At 38.3% G+C, this 25943-nt stretch overlaps 1 non-coding gene across 1 annotated transcript; it reads left to right on the top strand.

Moving 5' to 3' along the window:
• Positions 1-2391: 2391 nt before the first annotated feature.
• LOC112718948 (small nucleolar RNA R71) lies at positions 2392-2495 on the top strand. Its single transcript, XR_003161273.1, has one exon. It is a non-coding gene; the product is annotated as a small nucleolar RNA R71 (small nucleolar RNA).
• The last annotated feature ends 23448 nt before the right edge of the window (positions 2496-25943 follow it).

Genomic DNA, 25943 nt, shown 5'->3' with positions numbered 1-25943 from the left:
GGGTGGGTTTGGGTGGGAAAGAAATTTGAATTTTGAAGGTAGGTGGGGTTTATGGAAGAGTGTTTATTGGAAAGAGAGGATGAATGTTGAAAGGAAGGGAGAATATGGTAGGTGGGGATCCTGTGGGGTCCACAGATCCTGAGATGATCCTGTGGGGTCCACAAATCCTGAGGTGTCAAGGATTTACATCCCTGTACCAATTAGGCATGTAAAATGCCTTTGCATGTAATTCTGGCATTTAAACGCCGAAGTGATGCATGTTCTGGGCGTTCAACGCCCATGTGTAGCATGTTTCTGGCGTTGAACACCAGCCAGATGCTTGTTTCTGGCGTTCAGTGCCAGCTCTCCTCAGGGTGCATTCTTGGCATTTGAACGCCAGGATGTTGCTTGTTTCTGGCGTTCAACGCCAGATCCATGCTCTGTTATGGCGTTGAACGCCAGCCAGATGCTCTTTACTGGCATTTAAACACCAGTAAGTCCTTCCTCCAGGGTGTGATTTTTCTTCTGCTATTTTTGATTCTATTTTTAATTTTAATATTTTTTCGTGACTCCACATGATCATGTACCTAATAAAACATAAAAGAACAATAAAATAAAATAAATAAAATAAAATTAGTTAAATAAAAATTGGGTTGCCTCCCAATAAGTGCTTCTTTAATGTCAATAGCTTGACAGTGGGCTCTCATGGAGCCTCATAGGTGATCAGAGCATGATGAAGGCCTCCCAACACCAAACTTAGAGTTTGAATGTGGGGTCTTCTCAACACCAAACTTAGAGTTTGGTTGTGGCCTCCCAACACCAAACTTAGAGTTTGATTGTGGGGGCTTTGTTTGACTCTGTATTGAGAAAAGCTTTGCATGCTTACTCTCCCTTGTTACAGAAGGATAGCCATGTGCCTTAAACACAAGGTAGTCCCCATTCAATTGAAGGACTAATTCTCCTCTGTTAACATCTATCACATCTTCTGCTGTGGTTAGGAAAGGTCTTCCAGGGATGATGCATTCATCCTCCTCCTTCCTAGTGTCTAAGATTATGAAATTAGCAGGAATGTAAAGGCCTTCAACCTTTACCAACACGAGCTCTACTAATCCATAAGCTTGTCTTACTGACTTGTCTGCCAATGGTAATGAGAATAAGGCAGGCTGTACCTCAATGATCCCCAGCTTCTCCATTATAGAGAGTGGCATAAGATTTATGCCTGACCCTAGGTCACACAAAGCTTTCTCAAAGGTCATGGTGCCTATGGTACAGAGTATTAAGAATTTCCCAGGATCTTGTTTCTTTTGAGGTAAAGTTTGCTGAACCCATGTATCAAGTTCACTAATGAGCAAGGGAGGTTCACCTTCCCAAGTCTCATTACCAAATAACTTGGCATTCAGCTTTATGATGGCTCCTAGATATTGAGCAACTTGCTCTCCAGTTACATCTTCATCCTCTTCAGAGGAAGAATAATCTTTAAAGCTCATGAATGGCAGAAGGAGATTTAATGGAATCTCTATGGTCTCTATATGAGCCTCAGATTCCTTTAGGTCCTTAATAGGGGACTCCTTCCTGCTTGAGAGACGCCCCATGAGGTCTTCCTCATTGGGATTCACGTCCTCTCCTTCCTCTCTTGGTTTGGCCATATTGATTATATCAATGGCCTTGCACTCTCTTTTTGGATTTTCTTCAGTATTGCTTAGGAGAGTACTAGGAGGGGTTTTAGTGATTTTCTTACTCAGCTGGCCCACTTGTGCCTTCAGATTTCTGATGGAGGACCTTGTTTCATTCATGAAACTTATAGTGGCCTTAGACAGATCAGAGAATAAATTTGCTAAGTTAGAGGTATTCTGTTCATAATTCTCTGTCTGTTGCTGAGAAGATGATGGATAAGGCTTGATATTGCTGAGCCTATTTCTTCCACCATTATTAAAGCCTTGTTGAGGCTTTTGTTGATCCTTCCATGAGAAATTTGGATGATTTCTCCATGATGAATTATAGGTGTTTCCATAAGGTTCACCCATATAATTTACCTCTGCCATTGCAGGGTTTTTAGGATCATAAGCTTCTTCTTCAGAAGATGCCTCTTTAGTGCTGTTGGATGCATTTTGCCATCCATTCAGACTTTGAGAAATCATGTTGACTTGATGAGTCAACATTTTGTTCTGAGCCAATATGGCATTCAGAGCATCAATTTCAAGAACTCCCTTCCTTTGAGGCGTCCCATTATTCACGGAATTCCTCTCAGAAGTGTACATGGATTGGTTATTTGCAACCATGTCAATAAGTTCCTGAGCTTCTGCAGGAATTTTCTTTAGGTGAATGGATCCACCTGCAGAATGGTCCAATGACATCTTGGAAAACTTAGATAGACCATAATAGAATATATCTATCATGGTCCATTCTGAAAACATGTTAGAAGGACATATTTTGGTCATCTGTTTGTATCTTTCCCAAGCTTCATAGAGGGATTCACCATCTTTTTGTTTGAAGGTCTGAATATCCACTCTAAGCTTGCTCAGCTTTTGAGGAGGAAAAAACTTAGCCAAGAAGGCCGTGACCAGCTTATCCCAAGAGTCCAGGCTATCTTTAGGTTGAGAGTCTAACCATGTTCTAGCTTTGTCTCTTACAGCAAAAGGGAAAAGCATGAGCCTGTAGACTTCAAGATCTACTCCATTAGTCTTAACAGTCTCACAGATCTGTAAGAACTCAGTTAAGAACTGGTAAGGATCTTCTGATAGAAGTCCATGAAACTTGCAGTTCTGTTGCATTAGAGCAACTAATTGAGGTTTCAACTCAAAATTGTTTGCTCCTATGGTAGGAATTGAGATGCTTCTTCCATCAAATTTGGAAGTAGGTGTAGTATAATCACCAAGCGTCCTTCTTGCATTATTGTTGTTAGGTTCGGCTGCCATCTCCTTTTCTTGTTCCAAAATTTCAGCAAGGTTATCTCTGGATTGTTGTAATTTAGCTTCTCTTAGTTTCCTCTTCAGAGTCCTTTCAGGTTCTGGATCAGCTTCAACAAGAATGCCTTTTTCCTTGTTCCTGCTCATATGAAAGAGAAGATAACCGAAAAAGAAGAGGAATCCTCTATGTCACTGTATAGAGATTCCTTTATGTTAGTAGAAGAAGAAAGAGAATAAGGGTGAAGAAGAATGAATAGTCTGAATAAAGGGTAAAGGTAGAGGCAGTGAATTGAGGTGAAGAGAAGTGTTAGTAAATAAATAAATAAATAGAAAGAGATGAGAGAGGGAGAATTTCAAAAATAAATTTTGAAAAGGGGTTAATGATTTTCGAAAATTAAGATAAGAAATAAAATTAAATTTAAAATTAAAAACAATTAATTAATTAAAAAGAATTTTGAAAAAGGAGGAGATATTTTCGAAAATTAGAGAGAGAGAGAAGTAGATAGGTGGTTTTGAAAAAGATAAGAAACAAACAAAATGTTAATTAGTTAGTTGAAAAAGATATTAAAATCAAATTTGAAAAGATAAGAAGATAAGAAGTTAGATAAGATATTTCAAAATCAAATTTTTTAAATAGATAAAATTTAAAAAGATATGATAAAAAGATATGATTAAAAAGATATGGTTGAAAAAAATTTAATTTTTTAAACTAAAATTAATTACTTGACTAATAAGAAACTAAAAGATATGATTCTAGCATTTAAAGATTGAACCTTTCTTAACAAGAAAGTAACAAACTTCAAATTTTTGAATCATCAACAATGGCTCCAAGGACTTGGTGCTCTAAAACATAAATCACACTTTGTCACAACTCCGCACAACTAACCAGCAAGTGTACTGGGTCGTCCAAGTAATAAACCTTACGTGAGTAAGGGTCGATCCCACAGAGATTGTTGGTATGAAGCAAGCTATGGTCACCTTGTAAATCTCAGTCAGGCGGATAATAATTGATTATTGGGTTTTCGAATAATAATAAATAATAAACAGAAAATAAATATAGAGTTACTCATGTAATTCAATGGTGGAAATTTCAGATAAGTCTATGGAGGTGCTGTGTTCCTTCTGAATCTCTGCTTTCCTACTGCTTTTATCCAATCTTTGTCACTCCTTTCTATGGCAAGCTGTATGTAGGGCATCACTGTTGTCAATGGCTACATCCCATCCTCTTAGTGAAAATGGTCCAAATGCTCTGTCACAGCACGACTAATCATCTGTCGGTTCTCGATCATGTTGGAATAGAATCCCTTGATTCTTTTGCGTTTGTCATCACGCCCAGCAATCGCGAGTTTGAAGCTCGTCACAGTCATTCAATCCCAGAATCCTACTCGGAATACCACAGACAAGGTTTAGACTATCCGTATTATCATGAATGCCGCCATCAATCTAGCTTATACCACGAAGATTCTGATTAAGGAATTCAAGAGATATGCATCTGGTCTGAGGTAGAATAGAAGTGGTTCTCAGTCACGTGTTCATAGGTGAGAATGATGATGAGTGTCATGAATCATCACATTCGTCATGTTGAAGTGCAACGAATATCTTAGAATAAGAACAAGCGAAATTGAATAGAAAATAGTAGTAATTGCATTGAAACTCGAGGTACAGTAGAGCTCCACACCCTTAATCTATGGTGTGCAGAAACTCCACCGTTGAAAATACATAAGTAATGAAGGTTCAGGCATGGCCGAATGGCCAGCCCCCAATGTCTAAGATCGCATAAACTGATCAAAGATGTAAATACAATAGTAAAAAGTTCTATTTATACTAAACTAGTTACTAGGGTTTACAGAAATAAGTCTAAGTGCATAGGCTTCTATTGGAGTTGAACGCCAAGTTGTAACGTGTTTTTGGCATTCAACTCTGGTTCGTGACGTGTTTCTGGCATTTGACTCCAGAATGTAGCATGGAACTGGCGTTGAGCGCCTATTTACGTCGTCTAATCACGAATAAAGTATGAACTATTATATATTGCTGGAAAGCTCTCGATGTCTACTTTCCAACGTCGTTGAGAGTGCACTAGTTGGAGTTCTGTAGCTCCAGAAAATCCATTTGGAGTGCAGGGAGGTCAGAATCCAACAGCATCAGCAGTTCTTTATCAGCCTTTTATCAGAGTTTTGCTCAGGCCACCCAAACAAACGCTAAATGACCAAACCTACTACCCTCTTCCTCCACTATATAAACCCCCATATCCTTCTTCATTTTCACACAACACAACCTTCTCTTTCCCCGCTTGGCCGAAACCTACACCACTCTCCCTCTCCCCCATATCTTCTTCTTCTTCTTCTTCTATTCTTTTTTCTTTTATTCGAGGGCGAGCAATATTCTAAGTTTGATGTGGTAAAAGCATAGCTTTTTTGTTTTTCCATAACCATTTATGGTACCTAAGGCCAGAGAAACCTCTAGAAAGAGGAAAGGGAAGACAAAAGCTTCCACCTCCGAGTCATGGGAGATGGAGAGATTCATCTCAAAAGTCCATCAAGACCACTTCTATGAAGTTGTGGCCAAGAAGAATGTGATCCCTGAGGTCCCTTTCATGCTCAAGAAAAATGAGTATCCATAGATCCGACATGAGATCTAAAGAAGAGGTTGGGAAGTTCTTACCAACCCCATTCAACAAGTCAGAATCTTAATGGTTCAAGAGTTCTATGCCAATGCATGGATCACTAGGAACCATGATCAAAGTATGAACCCGAATCCAAAGAATTATCTTACAATGGTTCGGGGGAAATATCTAGATTTCAGTCCGGAAAATGTAAGGTTGGCGTTCCACTTGCCAATTATGTAAGAAAACGCACGCCTCTACACTAGAAGGGTCAACTTTGATCAAAGGTTGGACCAAGTCCTCATGGACATATGTGTGGAAGGAGCTCAATGGAAAAGAGACTCAAAAGGCAAGCTGGTTCAATTGAGAAGACTGGACCTTAAGCCTGTGGCTAGAGGATGGTTGGAGTTCATCCAACGCTCCATTATCCCCACTAGCAACCGATCCGAAGTGACTATGGATTGGGCCATCATGATCCATAGCATCATGATTGGAGAGGAAGTAGAAGTTCATGAAGTTTTCTCTCTTGAATTCTACAAAGTAGCCGAAAAGCCCTCTACCTTGGCAAGGCTAGCTTTTCCTTATCTCATTTGTCATCTATGCAACTTAGCTGGAGTTATCATAGAAGGAGATATCCTCGTTGAGGAGGATAAGCCCATCACTAAGAAGAGGATGGAGCAAACAAGAGAGCCCATTCATGGATCTCAAGAGACACATGAGGAAGCTCATCATCAAGAAATCCCTGAGATGCCTCAAGGGATGCATGTTTCTCCAAACAATTATTGGGAACAACTCAACACTTCTCTAGAAGACTTAAGTTACAACATGGATCAATTAAGGGTGGAACACCAAGAGCACTCCATCATTCTCAATAAGATTAGAGAAGATCAAAGAGCTACGAGGGAGGAGCAACAGAGGCAATGAAGAGACATAGAGGAGCTCAAGGACATCATTGGTCCTTTACGAAGAAGACGCCACCATCACTAAGGTGGACTCATTCCTTAACTTCCTTATCTCTCTGTTTTTTGATTTTATGCTTCATGTTTGTCTATGTTTTAAGTCTTTACTACATGATCATTAGTATTTAGTAACTATGTCTTAAGGCTATGAATAATTCCATGAATCCTTCACCTTTCTTAAATGAAAAATGTGCCTAAATACAAAAGAGCAAGAAGTACATGAGTTTCAAATTCATCATTGAAATTAGTTTAATTATATTGATGTGGTGGCAACACTTTTTGTTTTCTGAATGAATACTTGAACAGTGCATATTTTTGATCTTGTTGTTTATGAATGTTAAAATTGTTGGCTCTTGAAAGAATGATGAACAAAGATAAATGTTATTGATAATCTCAGAAATCATAAAATTGATTCTTGAAGCAAGAAAAAGCAGTGAAAAAGCAAAAGCTTGCGAAAAAAATAAAAGAAAAAGAAAAAGGCAAGAGCAAAAAGCCAATAGCCCTTAAAACCAAAAGGCAAGGGTAAAAAGGATCCAAGGCTTTGAGCATCAATGGATAGGAGGGCCCAAGGAAATAAAATCCAGGCCTAAGCGGCTAATTCAAGTTGTCCCTAACCATGAGCTTGTGGTATGCAGGTCCAAGTGAAAAGCTTGAGACTGAGTGGTTAAAGTCATGATCCAAAGCAAAAAGAGTGTGCTTAAGAACCCTGGACACCTTGATAAACCCCATTTTTAGAGTTTATCTTATACTGATTTCGAGGGTTTTATCAATGATTTTACACACTTTTCGTATGAAAATACATGACTTTGTGTTCTTTTCCTAATTTTGCTTCATTGATGAAAACATGCTTATTTTGCACTAAATTAGATATATTTCTAATCCACCCTTGGTGCCATTCGATGCCGTGACCTGTTTGTTAAGTGGTTTTAGTGTATAGGATAGGGATGACCCAGAGGAGAGAAAGGAAGCATGTACAAAGGAAAGAAGCATGAGAAAATAAGCTTTGGAAACTTCAGCATTGACGCGTACGCGCACATGGCGCGTCCGCGTGGAGTTGCGCCACCAAGAGCCAAAGCTAGGAGCCGAGCTATGAGCCGGCGCGTGTAGTGGCTAAGTCATGATCCTCTCGAACGCGTCTGCATAGGTTACGCTTGCGCGCGAATTACAAATTTCCCCAGGGGCGCGTGCGCATGCTGTGCACGTATGTGCCGATGGTCTCACATGATTTTTAAGAGAGCACGTGACCAGAACGTGGAGACGATTAGAGACCCTATTTGGGGAAGTGATTTGGCTAGAAAAGCTTAAGAAGACCAAGGATTGAAGGGTTAAGGGACTTTTTGCTCATTTTACATTTTCTTAGATATTTTCTTAGAGTTAGTTACACTTTGGGTAGAGAGATAATCTCCAACTTTTCTCTAGGATTTCATTCTCCTCAATCTCCATTACAATTCTCCTTTGATTTTCCTTGGTGAGATCCATTGTAATACACTTTTACTTTGATGCAATTAGTAGGTCCACTCTTCTCATAGTCTCAATTAGTGTTCTTTGATCCTTTCACTTTGGATCTAGCTTTGCTTTTGTTACTTGGATTTGGAACTAGTGAATTGAGGTAATTTCATATCCATTACTTGTGATTGTTCAATTCTAGATAATTGTGTAATCTAGATCTCTTCTCTTCCATTCTTCATTCTAATTCCTTAATGGCTCTTATGAATGCTCATCAAGTGTTTGATAAAATGCCAATACTAGTTATGGAGTAAAAGTTTCTCACTTGGCTTAGGGTTTGGACCATTAGGAAAAGTTGAATAGTAAATGTCAATTGTTGATTGAGAATTAAGGATTGCTAATTGGTTTGGGATGCACTAAAATTAGATTCCCTTAGGGTGAAGCTAAGACTTGTGATTCAGGCTAATTACTTTCACTTGACTTTCCTTTATACTTAGAGGTCAACTAAGTGGAGCAAGGCTTAATTGTTATCATCATTGAAGGAAACTATAGTGATAGACTTTCTAATGCCAACTCTAGGCCAAGTCCTTTAACATTGATTGTTTGTCATCTACTTTTGCTATTAATACACCGACCTTCAAAAGATTCATAACAAAAGCTTCCTAATCAATAACATGCATTCTCTAGCATTTCCAATGGAGGACGACTCGGGAGACTAGTACTCTCGATTATAGATTGTAGAATTGTTTGATGCGAGGTTTGAATGTCGATTGGACTATACTCACGATTATATTCACTATTGAATTATATATCGACATGTTAAATTTCGTTTATCACACCTCTAACTGGGGACTTTAGCAAAGTTGAGTCACAATCTGAAAAAGTTAACCCAGTCATGTGTCTGTGGCATTTATGTATCCGGTGGTAATACTGGAAAACAAAGTGCTTAGGACCACAGGCAAGACTCATAAAAGTAGCTGTGTTCAAGAATCAACATACTTAACTAGGAGAATCAATAACACTATCTAAAATTCTGAGTTCCTATAGATGCCAATCATTCTAAACTTCAAAGGATAAAGTGAGATGCCAAAACTGTTCAAAAGCAAAAAGCTACAAGTCCCGCTCATCTAATTAGAACTAATATTCATTGATATTTTGGGATTTATAGTATATTCTCTTCTTTTTATCCTATTTGATTTTCAGTTGCTTGGGGACAAGCAACAATTTAAGTTTGGTGTTGTGATGAGCGGATAATTTATACGCTTTTTGGCATTGTTTTTAGGTAGTTTTTAGTAAGATCTAGCTACTTTTAGGGATGTTTTCATTAGTTTTTATGCAAAATTCACATTTCTGGACTTTACTATGAGTTTGTGTATTTTTCTGTGATTTCATGTATTTTCTGGCTGAAATTGAGGGACCTGACCAAATATCTGATAGGAGGCTGACAAAGGACTGCTGATGCTGTTGGAATCTGACCACCCTGCACTCGAAATGGATTTTCTGGAGTTATAGAACTCGAAATGGAGCGCTCTTAACTGCGTTGGAAAGAAGACATCCATGGCTTTCCAGAAATATATAATAGTCCATACTTTATTCGAGTTTAGATGACACAAACTGGCATTCAACGCCAGTTCCATGCTGCATTCTGGAGTAAAACGCCAGAAACACGTCACAAACCAGAGTTAAACGCCAAAAACACGTTACAACTTGGCGTTTAACCCGAATAGAAGCCTCTGCAAGTGTAAAGTTCAAGCTCAGCCCAAGCACACACCAAAATGGGCCCCGGAAGTGGATTTTTGCACTTAGACTTATTTCTGTAAACCCTAGTAGCTAGTTTAGTATAAATAGAACTTTTTACTATTGTACTAGTGTCGAATCTTTGGTCTCAGTTTTAATCTATTGTTCATCTTAGGAGACTATTGATCACGTGTTGGGGGCTGGCCTCTCGGCCATGCCTAGACCTTCATCACTTATGTATTTTCAACGGTGGAGTTTCTACACACCATAGATTAAGGTGTGAAACTTTGCTGTACCTCGAGAATTAATGTAAAGTACTATTGTTCTTCTATTCAATTCAGCTTATTCTTGTTCTAAGATATCACTCGTACTTCAACCTGATGGATGTGATGAGCCGTGACACTCATCATTATCCATCCTTATGAACGTGTGCCTGACAACCACCTCCGATCTACAGGCGAGAGCTAGAGTGTGTATCTCGTGGATTCTTGATGCACGACGCATGGTTGCCCTCGCCTGACAACCGAGCCTTCCATTCCGTGAGATCAGAGTCTTCGTGGTATAAGCTAGAATCCATTGGCAGCATTCATGAGAATCCGAAAAGTCTAAACCTTGTCTGTGGTATTCCGAGTAGGATTCAGGGATTGATTGACTGTGATGAGCTTCAAACTCGCGATTGTTGGGCGTAGTGACAGACGCAAAAGGATCAATGGATCCTATTCCAACATGATCGAAACCAACAGCTGATTAGCCATGCGGGAAACCGTAGAGGACCATTTTCACTAAGAAGATGGGAAGTAGCCATTGACAACGGTGACGCCCTACATACAGCTTGCCATGGAAAGGAGTAAGAATGACTGGATAAAGCAGTAAGAAAGCAGAGATTCAGAAGAAACACAGCATCTTCATGCACTGATCTAAAATTCCCACCAATGAATTACATAAGTATTTCTATCTTTATTTTATGCTTTATTTATCTCTAATTTTCGAAAACCATTATAATCATTTGAATCCGCCTAACTGAGATTTACAAGATGACCATAGCTTGCTTCATACCAACAATCTCTGTAGGATCGACCTTTACTCACGTAAGGTATTACTTGGATAACCCAGTGCACTTGCTGGTTAGTTGTGCGAAGTTGTGACAAAGTGTGATTCACGTTTGAGAGCACCAAGCCTATTGGCGCCATTGTTGATGATCACAATTTCGTGCACCAATGATGATAAAAGGAAAGCTGGAAGACACTCCCATGAGGATGTATCGTCACTTAATTCCTGTTGCTTTGAAATGTTTTGAATTGAAAGTTTCTGTGTTCCCTGCTAAATTAGTTAAATTAGTGCAAATCTTTGATGTATGCTAAGTGTTCTGGTTTGAGTGCTTGTTTTCAACTTCATCTACTTGAACTTATGTCTTGTACCCCTCTGCACACATCAAGGAACAAATTCTTTGAAAAGAAGGATTGATTAATCAAAAATCTATTTTGAGGCAAGCAAAAAGATTAAGAGAAGTGGTGTTTCTAGTTATATGATTATGTATTGAGGTTGCATGTTTATGAAAACTTGCATGGGAGCTCATAGGCAGGAAATAGAGTTTAAAGAAATGTTGTGGAGAGTCTCAAACATTTATTGATCCAAGAAGAAGCAACAAAAGAAAATAAAATAAACGGAAAACCAAAAGAACATGGCAAAAGGCTCTGAGCATCAGTTACTAGGAGTAAAAAGAAAAGAAATAAGAACTCAAAGAGTTACTATCTTAGTTAAATGCTTGTGGTAGAATTGTGTCAAAGAGAGAGGCTTCAGCAAGTAAATCCTAAGGGGTGCTTTAACACCTAATACCTTAAAACCAACTGGTTTGGGAGTATTGATTGAAAGCTTATCTAAAGAGCCGCTTTGAGACATGACACTTAGAGTTAATGCCAAAAACACTTAAACCATGAGCTGCTTCAAGGTGATTACCCATAGAGAGATCTTCATGATATCATTTGAATGAAAGTCCTAAGATCAATGACTTCTAAGATGTAGGGACTAGCAAGCACTGAAGCCCTTGCATGAGCATATAAATTAGAGTTCACTCCACTGTCACTTAATCACTTCACTCACAAAGCTTTACAAGTTATACTTCACTCCATTCACAAAGCATAATTCTTTTCTTTCTTGGGGACAAGCAAGGTTTAAGTTTGGTGTTGTGATGACAAGTCATCTTATGCTAGTTTTACTAGCATTTTTACTTACTTTTATTAGGTTTATTACACTTTCTTACATGATAAGTAAGTGATTGGAGTGCAATTTTATGTTTATCTTGACTCAATCAAACATTGTTGATTTTATACAAAATCATGGTATTTATGCACAGTTTAGTTGATTATTAAGAATGATGCAAACTCTTGTGATTTTGGTGAGACTTTGATTGCTTGTTTGGTTGATGACAGGTGCAAGGATGGAGAAAAAACCAAGGTGTAGACGAACGCTGCATTCATTTGATGAATGCTACGTTCACACGCAATGCGCACGCCCACAAGACGCCTCCACGTGGAAGAGCAATTTGGATATCCACGCGTACACACACATGACACGCACGGGTGGATTGATGATCAGCGTTCACCAACAACGAACGCTATGTTCAGTTTGAGCGAACGCCTGCGATACGTTTGATAAACCATTATATTATGATTTATATTGTGTTTAATTGAGTGGTTTTATCAATTCTTTCACCCACTTATTCATATGATTAGCATGATATTACAAGTCCTTCCCAAAATTGTTCTATGATTAAAAACTTGCTTCCTAAAGATCTTTTAATTGTATATTTTTATACTCCTTTATACCATTCGATGCCGTGATCTGTGTGTTAAGTGTTTCAGGCTTCATAGGGCTGGAATGGCTTAGAGAATGGAGAGGAAGCTTGCAAAAAGGGAAGGAGCACAATAAATAAAGGAGACAACCAGTGAATATCGATGCGCACGCATGGCTGACGCATGCGCGCAATTCCGACAAAATCACAACGACACGTATGCGTGCTTGATGCGTACACGTGGATTGGAGTTCGCGCAAACGATGCGAGCGCGTGCCTGACGCACACGTGTGGCAATGAAAATGCTGAATGACGCGTACGCGTGACCGACGCGTACGCATGACATGCACGATCTGCAAAAAATTCAGGAAATGTTGCGGACGATTCAGGGCCGCGTTTTGAGCCTGTTTTCAGCCCAGAAACACAGATTAAAGTCAGGGAACATGCAGAGACTCAACATATCAGATCATAATTGACTTTTCATAATTTAGTTGTAGTTTTTAGGGAGAGAGGTTCTCTCCTCTTTCTTAGGATTTAGGATTAGGATTCCTCTTAAAGGATTTATGATTTCTTCATCTCAATTTCCAGGTTTAATATTCTTCTTATTTATTCTATTGCTTTAATTTATGAACTCCATATTAGAATTGAAATCTTTATTTAATATAATTTTAGGTATTTCAGATTTATGATTGCTTTCTTTTATTTATATAAATAATTTAGATTTCTCCCTTTTGGCTTTAGTTGATTAATTAGTAACTCTTGAGTTGTCAAACTTATCGTGATTGATAATTGATATCTTTGCTGATTGATTTATATTCCTATAACTCTAGTCTTTCCTCAGGAGTTGACTAGGACTTTAGGTGTTAAATTGATTTATCCACTTGACTTACCTTCATAGTTAGAGGTTGACTGAGTGGTAGCAAAAATATAATTCTCATCACCATTGATAAGGATAACTAGAATAGGACTTCCAGTTTTCATACTTCACCAATAGTTTTTCTTTGCTATTGATTTAATTCCCTGCAATCTATTTTTCTCATTCAATCTTTCAAAAACCCAAAAATACTATTTTCCATAACCAATAATAAATCATACTTCCCTGCAGTTCCTTGAGAAGACGACCCGACGTTTGAATACTTCGGTTTATAAATTTTATTGGGTTTGTTACTTGTGGCAACCAATCATTTATACGAATGGATTTTCTGTTGGTTTAGAAGCTATACTTATGACGCGATCATATTTTTATATTTCTTTACCGATAGGAAATCCGAACGTCAAAATGGCGATGTTGTCGGGGAATTGCAAACGTGTGCCTTATTATTGGTTATTGTAAATATTTTTCAAAAAAAATTTTAGATTTTTATTTTAAAATTTTTATCTTATCTTATCTTAGTTTTAAATTTCAAAATTCAAATCATTTTAAAAAAATCATATCTTTTTCAAAATATTTTCTTTTTTTTTGTTAGTTTTTGTTTTTATTTTCTCCTACTACTATGAATTCTCACCCCTCTGGCTATGAGTCTGGTTACAATTATGTTGCAGGAAGAGGAGATTATAATGACAACTTGCATGAAGGATGGGACAATCAAAGATGGGAGGAGCCACAAGGACTTGATCAACCCACATGGCAACAGCCACCTCTGATGAGCGGATAATTTATACGCTTTTTGGCATTGTTTTTAGTTAGTTTTTAGTATGATTTAGTTGGTTTTTAGTATATTTTTATTAGTTTTAATTAAAAAACACATTTCTGGACTTTACTATGAGTTTGTGTGTTTTTCTGTGATTTCAGGTATTTTCTGGCTGAAATTGAGGGAGCTGAGCAAAAATCTGATTCAGGCTGAAAAAGGACTGCTGATGTTGTTGGATTCTGACCTTCCTGCACTCAAAGTGAATTTTCTGGAGTTACAGAACTCCAAATGGCGCGTTATCAATTGCGTTGGAAAGTAGACATTCAGGGCTTTCCAGCAATATATAATAGTCCATACTTTGCTCAAGGATAGACGACGTAAACTGGTGTTCAACGCCAGTTCCATGTTGCAGTCTAGCGTCCAGCGCCAGAAACAAGTTACAAGTTGGAGTTCAACGCCAGAAACAGGTTACAACCTGGCGTTGAACGCCCAAAACAGCCCAGGCACGTGGGAAGCTTAAGTCTCAGCCCCAGCACACACCAAGTGGGCCCCAGAAGTGAATTTTTGCGCATTCTATCATAGTTTACTCATTTTCTGTAAACTTAGGTTACTAGTTTAGTATTTAAACAACTTTTAGAGATTTATTTGTGTATCTCATGACATTTTAAGATCTGAATTTTATACACTTTGACGTCATGAGTCTCTAATCTCCATTGTTGGGGGGTGAGAAGCTCTACAGCGTCTCGATGAATTAATGCAATTGTTTCTATCTCTCCATTCAAACGTGTGTGTTCCTATCTAAGATGTTCATTCGTGCTTAATTATGAAGGAGGTGATGATCCGTGACACTAATCACCTTCCTCAATTCATGAACGTGTGCCTGACAACCACCTCCGTTCTACATTAGATTGAATGAGTATCTCTTAGATTCCTTCATCAGAATCTTCGTGGTATAAGCTAGATTGATGGCAGCATTCAAGAGAATTCGGAAAGTCTAAACCTTGTCTGTGGTATTCCGAGAAGGATTCAAGGATTGAATGACTGTGATGAGCTTCAAACTCGTGATTGCTGGGTGTGATGACAAACGGAAAAGGATCAATGGATCCTATTCCAACATGATCGAGAACCAACAGCTGATTAGCCGTGCTATGACAGAGCATCTGGACCGTTTTCACTGAGAGGATGGGAGGTAGCCACTGACAATGGTGACACCCTACATACAGCTTGCCATGAAAGGAACTTTGCACTTTGGAATTGAGTTGAATATTACATTACAGGAATTCAGAGGACAAAGCATCTCCAAAACTCCAACATATTCTCCATTATTAAAATAACAATTATTTATTTCACGCTCTATTATTTTTCTAATAATTCCAACTGATAATTTTAATTGATATCTTGACTAAGAATAATAAAATAAACATAGCTTGCTTCAAACCAATAATCTTCGTGGGATCGACCCTTACTCACGTAAGGTATTACTTGGACGACCCAGTGCACTTGCTGGTTAGTTGTGCGAATTGTCAAAGAGTAGGATTGCATTTCGTGCACCAAGATTTTGGCGCCGTTGCTGGGGATTGTTCGAGTTTGAACAAACTAAAGGTTTATTTTGTTGCTTAGATTAGGAATATAGTATTGATGCTGTAGAGTTATTAAATCTGAGTCCTTTATTCCTTTTTCAAAAATCTTTTCAAAAATATTATTTTTCTTTATCAATTTTAATTTTTTTTCGTGAGTTTAGTGTCTTGTTCTAGGTTTGGTGTCAATTGCATATTTTATATTTTTCTTTAAAATTTTCGTATTTATGTTCTTTGTTCTTCCTTGATCTTCAAGTTGTTCTTGTTTATTTTTCTTTTTTGATCTTCAGTTTTTCTTGTTCTGTGTGTTTTCGTGTTTTTCTTGTACTTTTTCAAAACATTAGTTTTCAAAAAAATAATTTTTTCATTCTTAGTTATCTAAAAATACTTCTTCAAAACAAGTGTTACATTTATAACTGAGTTGACTAGAGCATTAGTCTGTATTCTTGGCAATAAGGTCATAATCTTTTATATTCTTTTCAAAATCTTCTTTTTCAAAAGTAATTTTTCTATCAAATCTTGTGCCAAACTTTAAGTTTGGTGTTTTCTTGTTGATTTTTCTTTGTTTTCGAGAATTTTATTTTGGTTTTCTAAAAATTTTAAGTTTGGTGTTCTTTCTTCATGTTCTTGTGTTCTTGTGAGTCTTCAAAGTGTTCTTGAGTTTTCCTTGTGTCTTGATCTTAAAATTTTTAAGTTTGGTGTTCCTTGGTGTTTTCCCTCCAAAATTTTTGAAAACAAGGAGCATTAGATCTAAAAATTTTAAATCTTGTGCTATCTTATTGTTTTTCTCTTTCCTCTTTAAATTCAAAAATATCTTTTCTCTCTATTTTAAAACAAATTTTCAAAATTTATTTTTAAAATTCAGATGTTTTTATTTATTTTTATTTATTTATTTCAAAATTTAAAACTTAAAAAAAATCATATCTTTTTCAATACTTCCTAACCACTTTCTCTCTCCTCATTTTTTCGAAAATCTTCACCCATTTTTATTTATTTTATTTTAATTTATTTTATTTTCGAAATAAATAAATAATTAAATAAATAAAAATATTTCTTCTCTATTTCACATCATCTCCCTTTCTCCATCATGGATCTAAGTGGAAATAAATAGTCCAGAAGGACTCTGGGGTCATATGCTATCCCCTCTACTGCTTCATATGGGAGTAGTATCAATATACCCTCCATTGGAGTCAGTAGCTTTGAGTTGAATCCTCAACTCATTATCATGGTGTAGCAAAGTTGCCAGTATTCCGGTCTTCCACAGGAAGAACCTACAGAGTTTCTGGCACATTTTTTACAAATTGCTGAAATAGTACATGATAAGGAAGTAGATCAGGATGTCTACAGATTATTACTGTTTCCATTCGCTGTAAAAGACCAAGCCAAGAGGTGGTTAAATAACCAACCTAAGGCTAGCATAAAGACATGGAAACAGCTGACAGAGAAATTTCTGAATCAATACTTTCCTCCAAAATGGATGACACAGCTAAGGCTGGACATCCAAGGTTTTAAACAAGGAGATAATGAACCTCTTTATGATGCCTGGGAGAGATACAGAGAGATGCTAAGAAAATGCCCCTCTGAGATGTTTTAAGAGTGGGTTCAACTAGACATCTTCTATTATGGGCTTACAGAAAGAGCTCAGATGTCTCTAGACTACTCAGCTGGTGGATCTATCCACATGAGGAAGACAATTAAAGAAGCTCAAGAGCTCATTGATACAATTGCCAGAAATCAGCATCTGTACTTAATCAGCGAACCTTCCATGAAAGAAGAGGCTAAAATAGTGACTACTGAACTCAGTCCTGCTGAACAAGCTACTGAATTCAATCAACAATTGGATTTTCTAACAAAATAGTTAGTCGAATTCAAGGAGAGACTACAAGAGACAAGGATGGCTAATATAAATATGGAAGAACAATTAAAGCAAACAAAGCAGCAGCTGTCAAAACAAATAACAGAAGAATGCCAAGCAGTTCAATTAAGAAGTGGGAAAACATTAAATATCCCACCTCAAGACAGCAGGAAGCCAAGAAATAAGCAAACTACCCAAATTCCATCTGAGGACAGTAAGAGCCCAGGGAAAAATAATTCTGGCGCTAAAACGCCAGAAATTAGGTGGAAGGCTGGCGCTGAACGCCCAAACCATGCTCAGGACTGGCGTTCAACGCCAGAAACAAGCAAGGAACTGGCGTTGAGTGCCCAAAGGAAGCACAGTTCTGGCGTTCACACGCCAGGAACAGATGAGGAGTTGGCGTCTAACGCCACTCCAGCTTCCAACCCTGGCTTTCAAATGCCAGTGAGGGATCAGACACCAGCAAGTGCTAATAATAAATCCCTCAAGAAGGCTTCTCAACCTACCTCTGTAGAAAATAAACCTGCAGCAACTAAGGTTGAGGAATACAAAGCCAAGATGCCTTATCCTCAAAAACTCCGCAAAGAGGAGCAGGATAAGCAATTTGCCCGCTTTGCAGACTATCTCAGGACTCTTGAAATAAAGATTCCGTTTGTAGAGGCACTTGAGCAAATACCCTCATATGCCAAGTTCATGAAAGATATCTTGAGTCATAAGAAGGATTGGAGAGAAACTGAAAGGGTTCTCCTCACTGAAGAATGCAGTGCAGTCATTCTGAAAAACTTCCCAGAAAAGCTTAAAGATCCCGGGAGTTTTATGATACCATGCATATTAGAGGGTAACTGCACCAAGACAGCTCTATGTGATCTTGGGGCAAGCATCAACCTAATCCCTGCATCCACTATCAGAAAGCTTGGCTTGACTGAAGAGGTCAAACCAACCCGGATCTGTCTTCAACTTGCTGATGGCTCCATTAAATACCCATCAGACATAATTGAGGACATGATTATCAAGGTTGGGCCATTTGCCTTCCCTACTGACTTTGTAGTGTTGGAAATGGAGGAGCACAAGAGTGAAACTCTCATTTTAGGAAGACCATTCCTAGCAACTGGACGAACCCTCATTGACGTCCAAAAAGGGGAGATAACCCTGAGAGTCAATGAGGATGAGTTTAAGTTGAATGTTGTCAAAGCTATGCAACATCCAGACATATCAGACGACTGCCTGGGCATTGATATTATTGACTCCCTGGTGGAAGAGGTCCATATGACTGAGAGTCTCGAATCAGAGCTAGAGGACATTTTTAAAGATGTTCAGCCTGATCTGGAGGAACCAGAGGAAATAAAAGAACATTTGAAAACTCCTCAGGAAGAGGAGAAACCTCCTAAACCCGAGCTCAAACCACTACCACCATCCCTGAAATATTCATTTATGGGAGAAGGTGACACTTTTCCTGTAATCATAAGCTCTGCTTTAGGGCCACAGGAAGAGAAAGCACTAATTCAGGTGCTAAGAACCTTTCCAAATGAGCAATTGTTTGCTATTCAGGAAGCTCTGTGGTTTTCAGACATTGCAAACTATAAGACACAAGGTTCTCCTTCTGTAACCATGGAGAGGAAGCATGAAAATCTTCTCTCACTACAGAGTCAACCAAAGCCCCCACAGTCAAACTCTAAGTTTGGTGTTGGGAGGCCACAACCAAACTCTAAGTTTGGTGTTGAACCCCCACATTCAAACTCTAAGTTTGATGTTGGGAGGTCCTAACCTTGCTCTAATTATCTGTGAGGCTCCATGAGAGCTCACTATCAAGCTATTGACATTAAAGAAGAACTTGTTGGGAGGCAACCCAATATTATTTAATTATATCTATTTATTTTCCATGGCTATTTTATGTTTTCTTTAGGTTGATGATCATGTGAAGTCACAAAAACAAATGGAAAGTCAAAAATAGAATGAAAAACAGCATGAAAAGTAGCACACCCTGGAGGAAAATCATTCTCGCGTTTAAACGCCAGAAACAAGCATCTGTCTGGTGTTTAACGCCAGAAACAAGCATCAGTCTGGCGTTAAACGCCAGAAACAGGCTACATTTGGGTGTTTAACGCCAGAAATAGGCAGCAGTCTGGCGTTAAATGCCAGGATTGCACAGTAAGGGCATTTTGTACGCCTAATTGGAGCAGGGATGCTAAATCCTTGACCCCACTGGATCTGTGGACCCCACAGGATCCCAACCTACCTCACCATTCAAATTCAAACTATTTCCCTCCCAAACCCACCCATTCACACACTTCCATCTCCTCCATCTTCTCCACTTCTTTCTTCTTTTGCTTGAGGACGAGAAAACCTTTTAAGTTTGGTGTGGTAAAAGCATTGCTTTTGTTTTTCCATAATTCAGTGGTAGAGCAATTGACTGCAGATCAAAGAGCTATGAGGAAAGAGCAACAAAGGCAAGGAAGAGACATAGAGGAGCTCAAAAGCACCATTGGTCCTTCAAGAAGAGGAAGACGCCACCCTCATTAAGGTGGACCCATTCCTTAATCTCCTTGTTCTTATTTTCCTGTTTTTCGTTTACTATGCTTCATGTTTAATTATGTTTGTGTCCTTACTATATGATCACTAGTATCTAAGTGTCTATGTCTTAAAGATTTGAATGTCCTATGAATCCATCACCTTTCTTAAATGAAAACTTTTTTCTAAAAAAGAAAAAGAAGTACATGAATTTCGAATTTTAAAATAGTTTAATTATTTTGATGTAGTGACAATACTTTTCGTTTTCTGAATGAATGCTTGAATAGTGCATATGTCTTTTGAATCTGTTGCTTATGAATGTTAAAATTGTTGGCTTTTGAAAGAATGATGAAAAAGGAGAAATGTTATTTGATAATCTGAAAAATTATAAAAATGATTCTTGAAGCAAGAAAAAGCAGTGAAGAACAAAGCTTGCAGAAAAAAATGCGACAAAAAGAGCAAGAAAAAGAAAAAGCAAGCAGAAAAAGCCAAAAGCTCTTTAAACCAAAAGGCAAAAGCAAAAATCCAATAGCCCTTAAAACCAAAAGGCAAGGGTAATAAAAATGATCCAAGGCTTTGAGCATCAGTGGATAGGAGGGCCTAAAGGAATAAAATCCTGGCCTTAGTGCCTAAACCAAGCTGTCCCTAACCAAGTGCTTGTGGCGTGAAGGTGTCAAGTGAAAACTTGAGACTGAGCGGTTAAAGTCGAGGTCCAAAGCAAAAAAACAGAGTGTGCTTAAGAACCCTGGACACCTCTAATTGGGGACTTTAGCAAAGCTGAGTCACAATCTGAAAAGGTTCACCCAGTTATGTGTCTGTGGCATGTATGTATCCGGTGGTAATACTGGAAAACAGAGTGCTTAGGGCCACGGCCAAGACTCATAAAGTAGATGTGTTCAAGAATCAACATACTGAACTAGGAGAATCAATAACACTATCTGAATTCTGAGTTCCTATAGATACCAATCATTCTGAACTTCAAAGGATAAAGTGAGATGCCAAAACTGTTCAGAAGCAAAAAGCTAACAGCCCCGCTCATCTAATTAAGACTGATCTTCACAGATGTTTTTGGAATTCATTCTATATTATCTTCTTTTTATCCTACTTTATTTTTAGTTGCTTGGGGACAAGCAACAATTTAAGTTTGGTGTTGTGATGAGCGGATAATTTATACGCTTTTTGGCATTATTTTTACTTAGTTTTTAGTATGATTTAGTTGGTTTTTAGTATATTTTTATTAGTTTTTAATTAAAAATCACATTTCTGGACTTTATTATGAGTTTGTGTGTTTTTCTGTGATTTCAGATATTTTCTGGCTGAAATTGAGGGAGCTGAGCAAAAATCTGATTTAGGCTGAAAAGGGACTGCTGATGCTGTTGGATTCTGACCTCCCTGCACTCAAAGTGGATTTTCTGGAGTTACAGAACTCCAAATGGTGCGCTTTTAATTGCGTTGGAAAGTAGACATCCAGGGCTTTCCAGAAATATATAATAGTCCATACGTTTCTCAAGGATAGATGACGTAAATTGGCGTTCAACTTCAGTTCCATGTTGTAGTCTGGCATCCAGCGCCAGAAACAAGTTACAAGTTGGAGTTCAACGCCAGAAACAGGTTACAACCTGGCGTTGAACGCCCAAAACAGCCCAGACACGTGAGAAGCTTAAGTCTCAGCCCCATCACACACCAAGTGGGCCCCAAAAGTGGATTTCTGTGCTATCTATCATAGTTTACTCATTTTCTGTAAACCTAGGTTACTAGTTTAGTATTTAAACAACTTTTAGAGATTTCTTTTTGTATCTCATGACATTTTCAGATCTGAATTTTATATACTTTGATGGCATGAGTCTCTAAACTCCATTGTTGGGGGTGAGGAGCTCTGCAGCGTCTCGATGAATTAATGCAATTGTTTCTATCTCTCCATTCAAACGTGTGTGTTTGGTGGACGAAATTGTGATTCTTAATTAATGGCTCCTTGGCATGTGCCAAAGAGAACTAATTTAACTAACTGATTACTTTCTTTTCACAATTCCGTTCAACTAACCAGCAAGTGTACTGGGTCGTCCAAGTAATACCTTACGTGAGTAAGGGTCGAATCCACAGAGATTATTGGTTTGAAGCAATCAATATTTATTTTATTAATCTTAGTCAGGATGTCAACAAGGATTATTTGGATTAAAAGTGAAATTACTAGATTTGATTATAAAAATAAAAGAGGGAACAATGTTACTTTGATTTGCAGTACTGGGGAATATGTTGGAGTTTTGGAGATGCTTTGTCCTCTGACTTCAACTCTTCCTTGAAATCCTCTTCTCACACGCAAGTTCCTTCCATGGCAAGCTCTATGTAGGGTGTCACCGTTGTCAGTGGCTACTTCCCATCCTCTCAGTGAAAACGTTCCTATGCTCTGTCACAGCACGGCTAATCATCTGTCGGTTCTCAATCAGGTTGGAATAGAATCCATTGATTCTTTTGCGTCTGTCACTAACGCCCAGCCCTCAGGAGTTTGAAGCACATCACAGTCATTCAATCCCGGAATCCTACTCGGAATACCACAGACAAGGTTTAGACTTTCCGGATTCTCATGAATGCCGCCATCAATCCGGCTTATACCACGAAGATTCTGTTGGAGAATCTAAGAGATATTCATTCAATCTGATGTAGAACGGAGGTGGTTGTCAGGCACACGTTCATGGATTGAGGAAGGTGATGAGTGTCACGGATCATCACCTTCTTCACAATTAAGCGCGAATAAACATCTTAGATAAGAACAAGCGTGTTTGAATGGAAAACAAAGGAATTGTATTAAATCATCGAGACGCTGCAGAGCTCCTCACCCCCAACAATGGAGTTTAGAGACTCATGCCGTCACAAAGTGTGTAATTCAGATCTGAAAATGTCATTAGGTACAAGAAATGTCTGTAAAAGTTGTTTAAATAGTAAACTAGTAACCTAGGTTTACAGAAAATGAATAAATTAAGATAATTGGTGCAGAAATCCACTTCTGGGGCCCACTTGGTGTGTGCTGGGGCTGAGACTAAAGCTTTCCACGTGTGGAGGCCTTTCTTGGCGTCAAACTCCAGGTTATGACGTGTTTTGGGCGTTCAACTCCGGATCATGACGTTTTTCTGGCGTTTAACTCCAGACAGCAGCATGTACTTGGCGTTTAACGCCAAGTTACGTCGTCTATCCTCGCGAAAAGTATGGACTATTATATATTGCTGGAAAGCCCTAGATGTCTACTTTCCAACGCCGTTGAGAGCGCGCCATTTGGACTTCTATAGCTCCAGAAAATCCATTTCGAGTGCAGGGAGGTCAGGATCCAACAGCATCAGCAGTCCTTTTTTAGCCTAAGTCAGATTTTTGCTCAGCTCCCTCAATTTCAGCCAGAAAATACCTGAAATCACAGAAAAACACAGAAACTCATAGTAAAGTCCAGAAATATGATTTTTGCCTAAAAACGAATAATATTCTACTAAAAATTAACTGAAACATGCTAAAATCTACATGAAATTACCCCCAAAAAGCGTATAAAATATCCGCTCATCACAACACCAAACTTAAACTGTTGCTTGTCCTCAAGCAACTAGATGAATAAAATAGGTTCTAACAGAAATAAAGAAATAATAATATTCTCGAGTTTTAAATGAGGCTCAGATTCTTATTAGATGAGCGGGGCTTGTAGCTTTTTGTCTCTGAATAGTTTTGGCATCTCCCTGTATCTTTAAATTTTCAAAATAATTGGCATCCTTAGGAACTCAGAATTCAGATAGTATTGTTGACTCTCCTAGTGTAGTATGTTGATTCTTGAACACAGTTATTTTATGAGTCTTGGCTGTGGCCCTAAGCACTTTGTCTTCCAGTATTACCACCGGATACATAAATGCCACAGACACATAACTAGGTGAACCTTTTCAGATTATGACTCAGCTTTGCTAGAGTCCCCAGTCAGTGGTGTCCAGAGCTCTTAAGCACACTCTTTTGCTTTGGATCACGACTTTAACCACTCAGTCTCAAGCTTTTCACTTGAACCTTCATGACACAAGCACATGGTTAGGGACAGCTTGGTTTAGCCGCTTAGGCCTGGATTTTATTTCCTTGGGCCCTCCTATCCATTGATGCTCAAAGCCTTGGATCCTTTTTACTCTTGGCTAGTGCCCATGGCTTGTGAATATTGTGTTTTTTTTTTGACTGCTTTTTCTTGCTTCAAGAATCAATTTCATGATCTTTCAGATCATCAACAATATTTTTCGTGTTCCTCATTCTTTCAGGAGCCAATATTCATCAAATTCAAAGTACGTATTATGCACTGTTCAAGCATTCATTCAGAGAACACAAAGTATTGCCACCACATATAATTAATTATAATTTTATTTATTAAGAACTCGAAAAATATAAATTACTTCTTTATTCTAAAAGAAAATCTACTACTTTATTCATGCCTAATGATGATGAGAAAAATAAATTATAACTTAATTGGAAATAAAATCAAAATAGACATACTAATTACTACTAAATATCTTCTAAGGTCAATTTCTAAAAGGAATAATTATCACTAAGTTAAAACAGAAAAATTGGAACTCAGCAACCTGTTGTTTTGAGGAGTGGATGCTCCTCTAATTCTTTGGGGTGTGGTTCAAGGATTAATTTTTGGCGCTTCAGCTCCCTTATATCACGCCCTTGCTCTTCTTGTTCTTTGAGCAGTTTGCAAATCATGCTACCTTGATTATTCTGTTCTTCCTTTATTTGATCCATAGCTTCTTGCAATCTGGAAATAGAAGCCTCAAGCTGTTCCCAATATTCGAATTGGGGCAGTTCTGGGAGGGCTTCTTGTGCTCTCCTTCTAGCAGGATCCTCTTGTTGCTGTTGCCTGATCATTGATGTTCCAGTAATGGGCTTTTCAATTGGGATATATTCAGTTATTCCCATCTTTACTCCAGCATCTTTGCAAAGCATAGAAATTAGGCTTGGATAAGCCAATTTGGCGTCCTTAGAATTCCTGTTTGCTATTTTATATAGCTCACAGGAGATCAGCTGATGGACTTCCACTTCTTTTCCCAACATGATGCAGTGAATCATGATAGCTCTTTTGATGGTAATTTCAGAATGGTTGCTGGTGGGCAATATGGAACGACTAATGAAATCCAGCCAGCCTCTGGCTACTGGTTTTAGATCTTCTCTTTTGAGTTGAACTGGGATGCCAGTTGTACTGGTAGTCCACTTGGCTCCAGGGATGCATATGTCCTCCAGAACCTTGTCCAGCCCTTTATTGACCCTCATCATTCTCCTATTAAAGGAGTCTGGGTCATCTTTTAGTTGAGGAATCTTGAATATCTCTCTGATCCTGTCAGAATTGGTGTGAATGATCTTCCCTCTGACTAGGGTCTTATGGTCAAAGAGAGCAGCTCCAATGATTCTTTGCCTTTCTGTCTGCCATAGATTAGCATAAAATTCCTGAACCATGTTCTTCCCCACTTTCGTTTCAGGATTGGCTAGAATTTCCCAATTCCTGTTTCGAATTTGCTCTTGGATCTCCGGATATTCATCTTCTTTCAGATCAAATCTGACTTCCGGGATCACTGATCTGTGACTCATTATCTTGTAGTAATGGTCTGAATGTTCTTTAGTTAAGAACTTCCCTTGATTCCAAAGTGGCTTTGGAGCGCTTTCTTTCTTCCCTCTTGGGGCGGTTTGCTTTCCTTTAGGAGCCATGATCTTAAGTGAGTATGTTTTTGTGATCACGGATAAGCACACCAAACTTAGAGTTTTGCTTGTCCTCAAGCAAAGGAGAAGAAAGAAGAGGGATAGAAGGAGAGCAAGTGTGGAATGCTGATGGTGAGGGGACGCCGAACACAATATATAGGGAGGGGGGGTGGGGAATTTTCGAAAAAAATAAGAAAGAGATAAAATAGAAGATATGATTTTAAAAGATATGATTAGAAAAAGATATAATTT

The sequence above is a fragment of the Arachis hypogaea genome, chromosome 10 (assembly GCF_003086295.3).
Source record: "Arachis hypogaea cultivar Tifrunner chromosome 10, arahy.Tifrunner.gnm2.J5K5, whole genome shotgun sequence".
NCBI lineage: Eukaryota > Viridiplantae > Streptophyta > Magnoliopsida > Fabales > Fabaceae > Arachis > Arachis hypogaea.
This window is presented reverse-complemented; position numbering and strand designations above follow the sequence as displayed.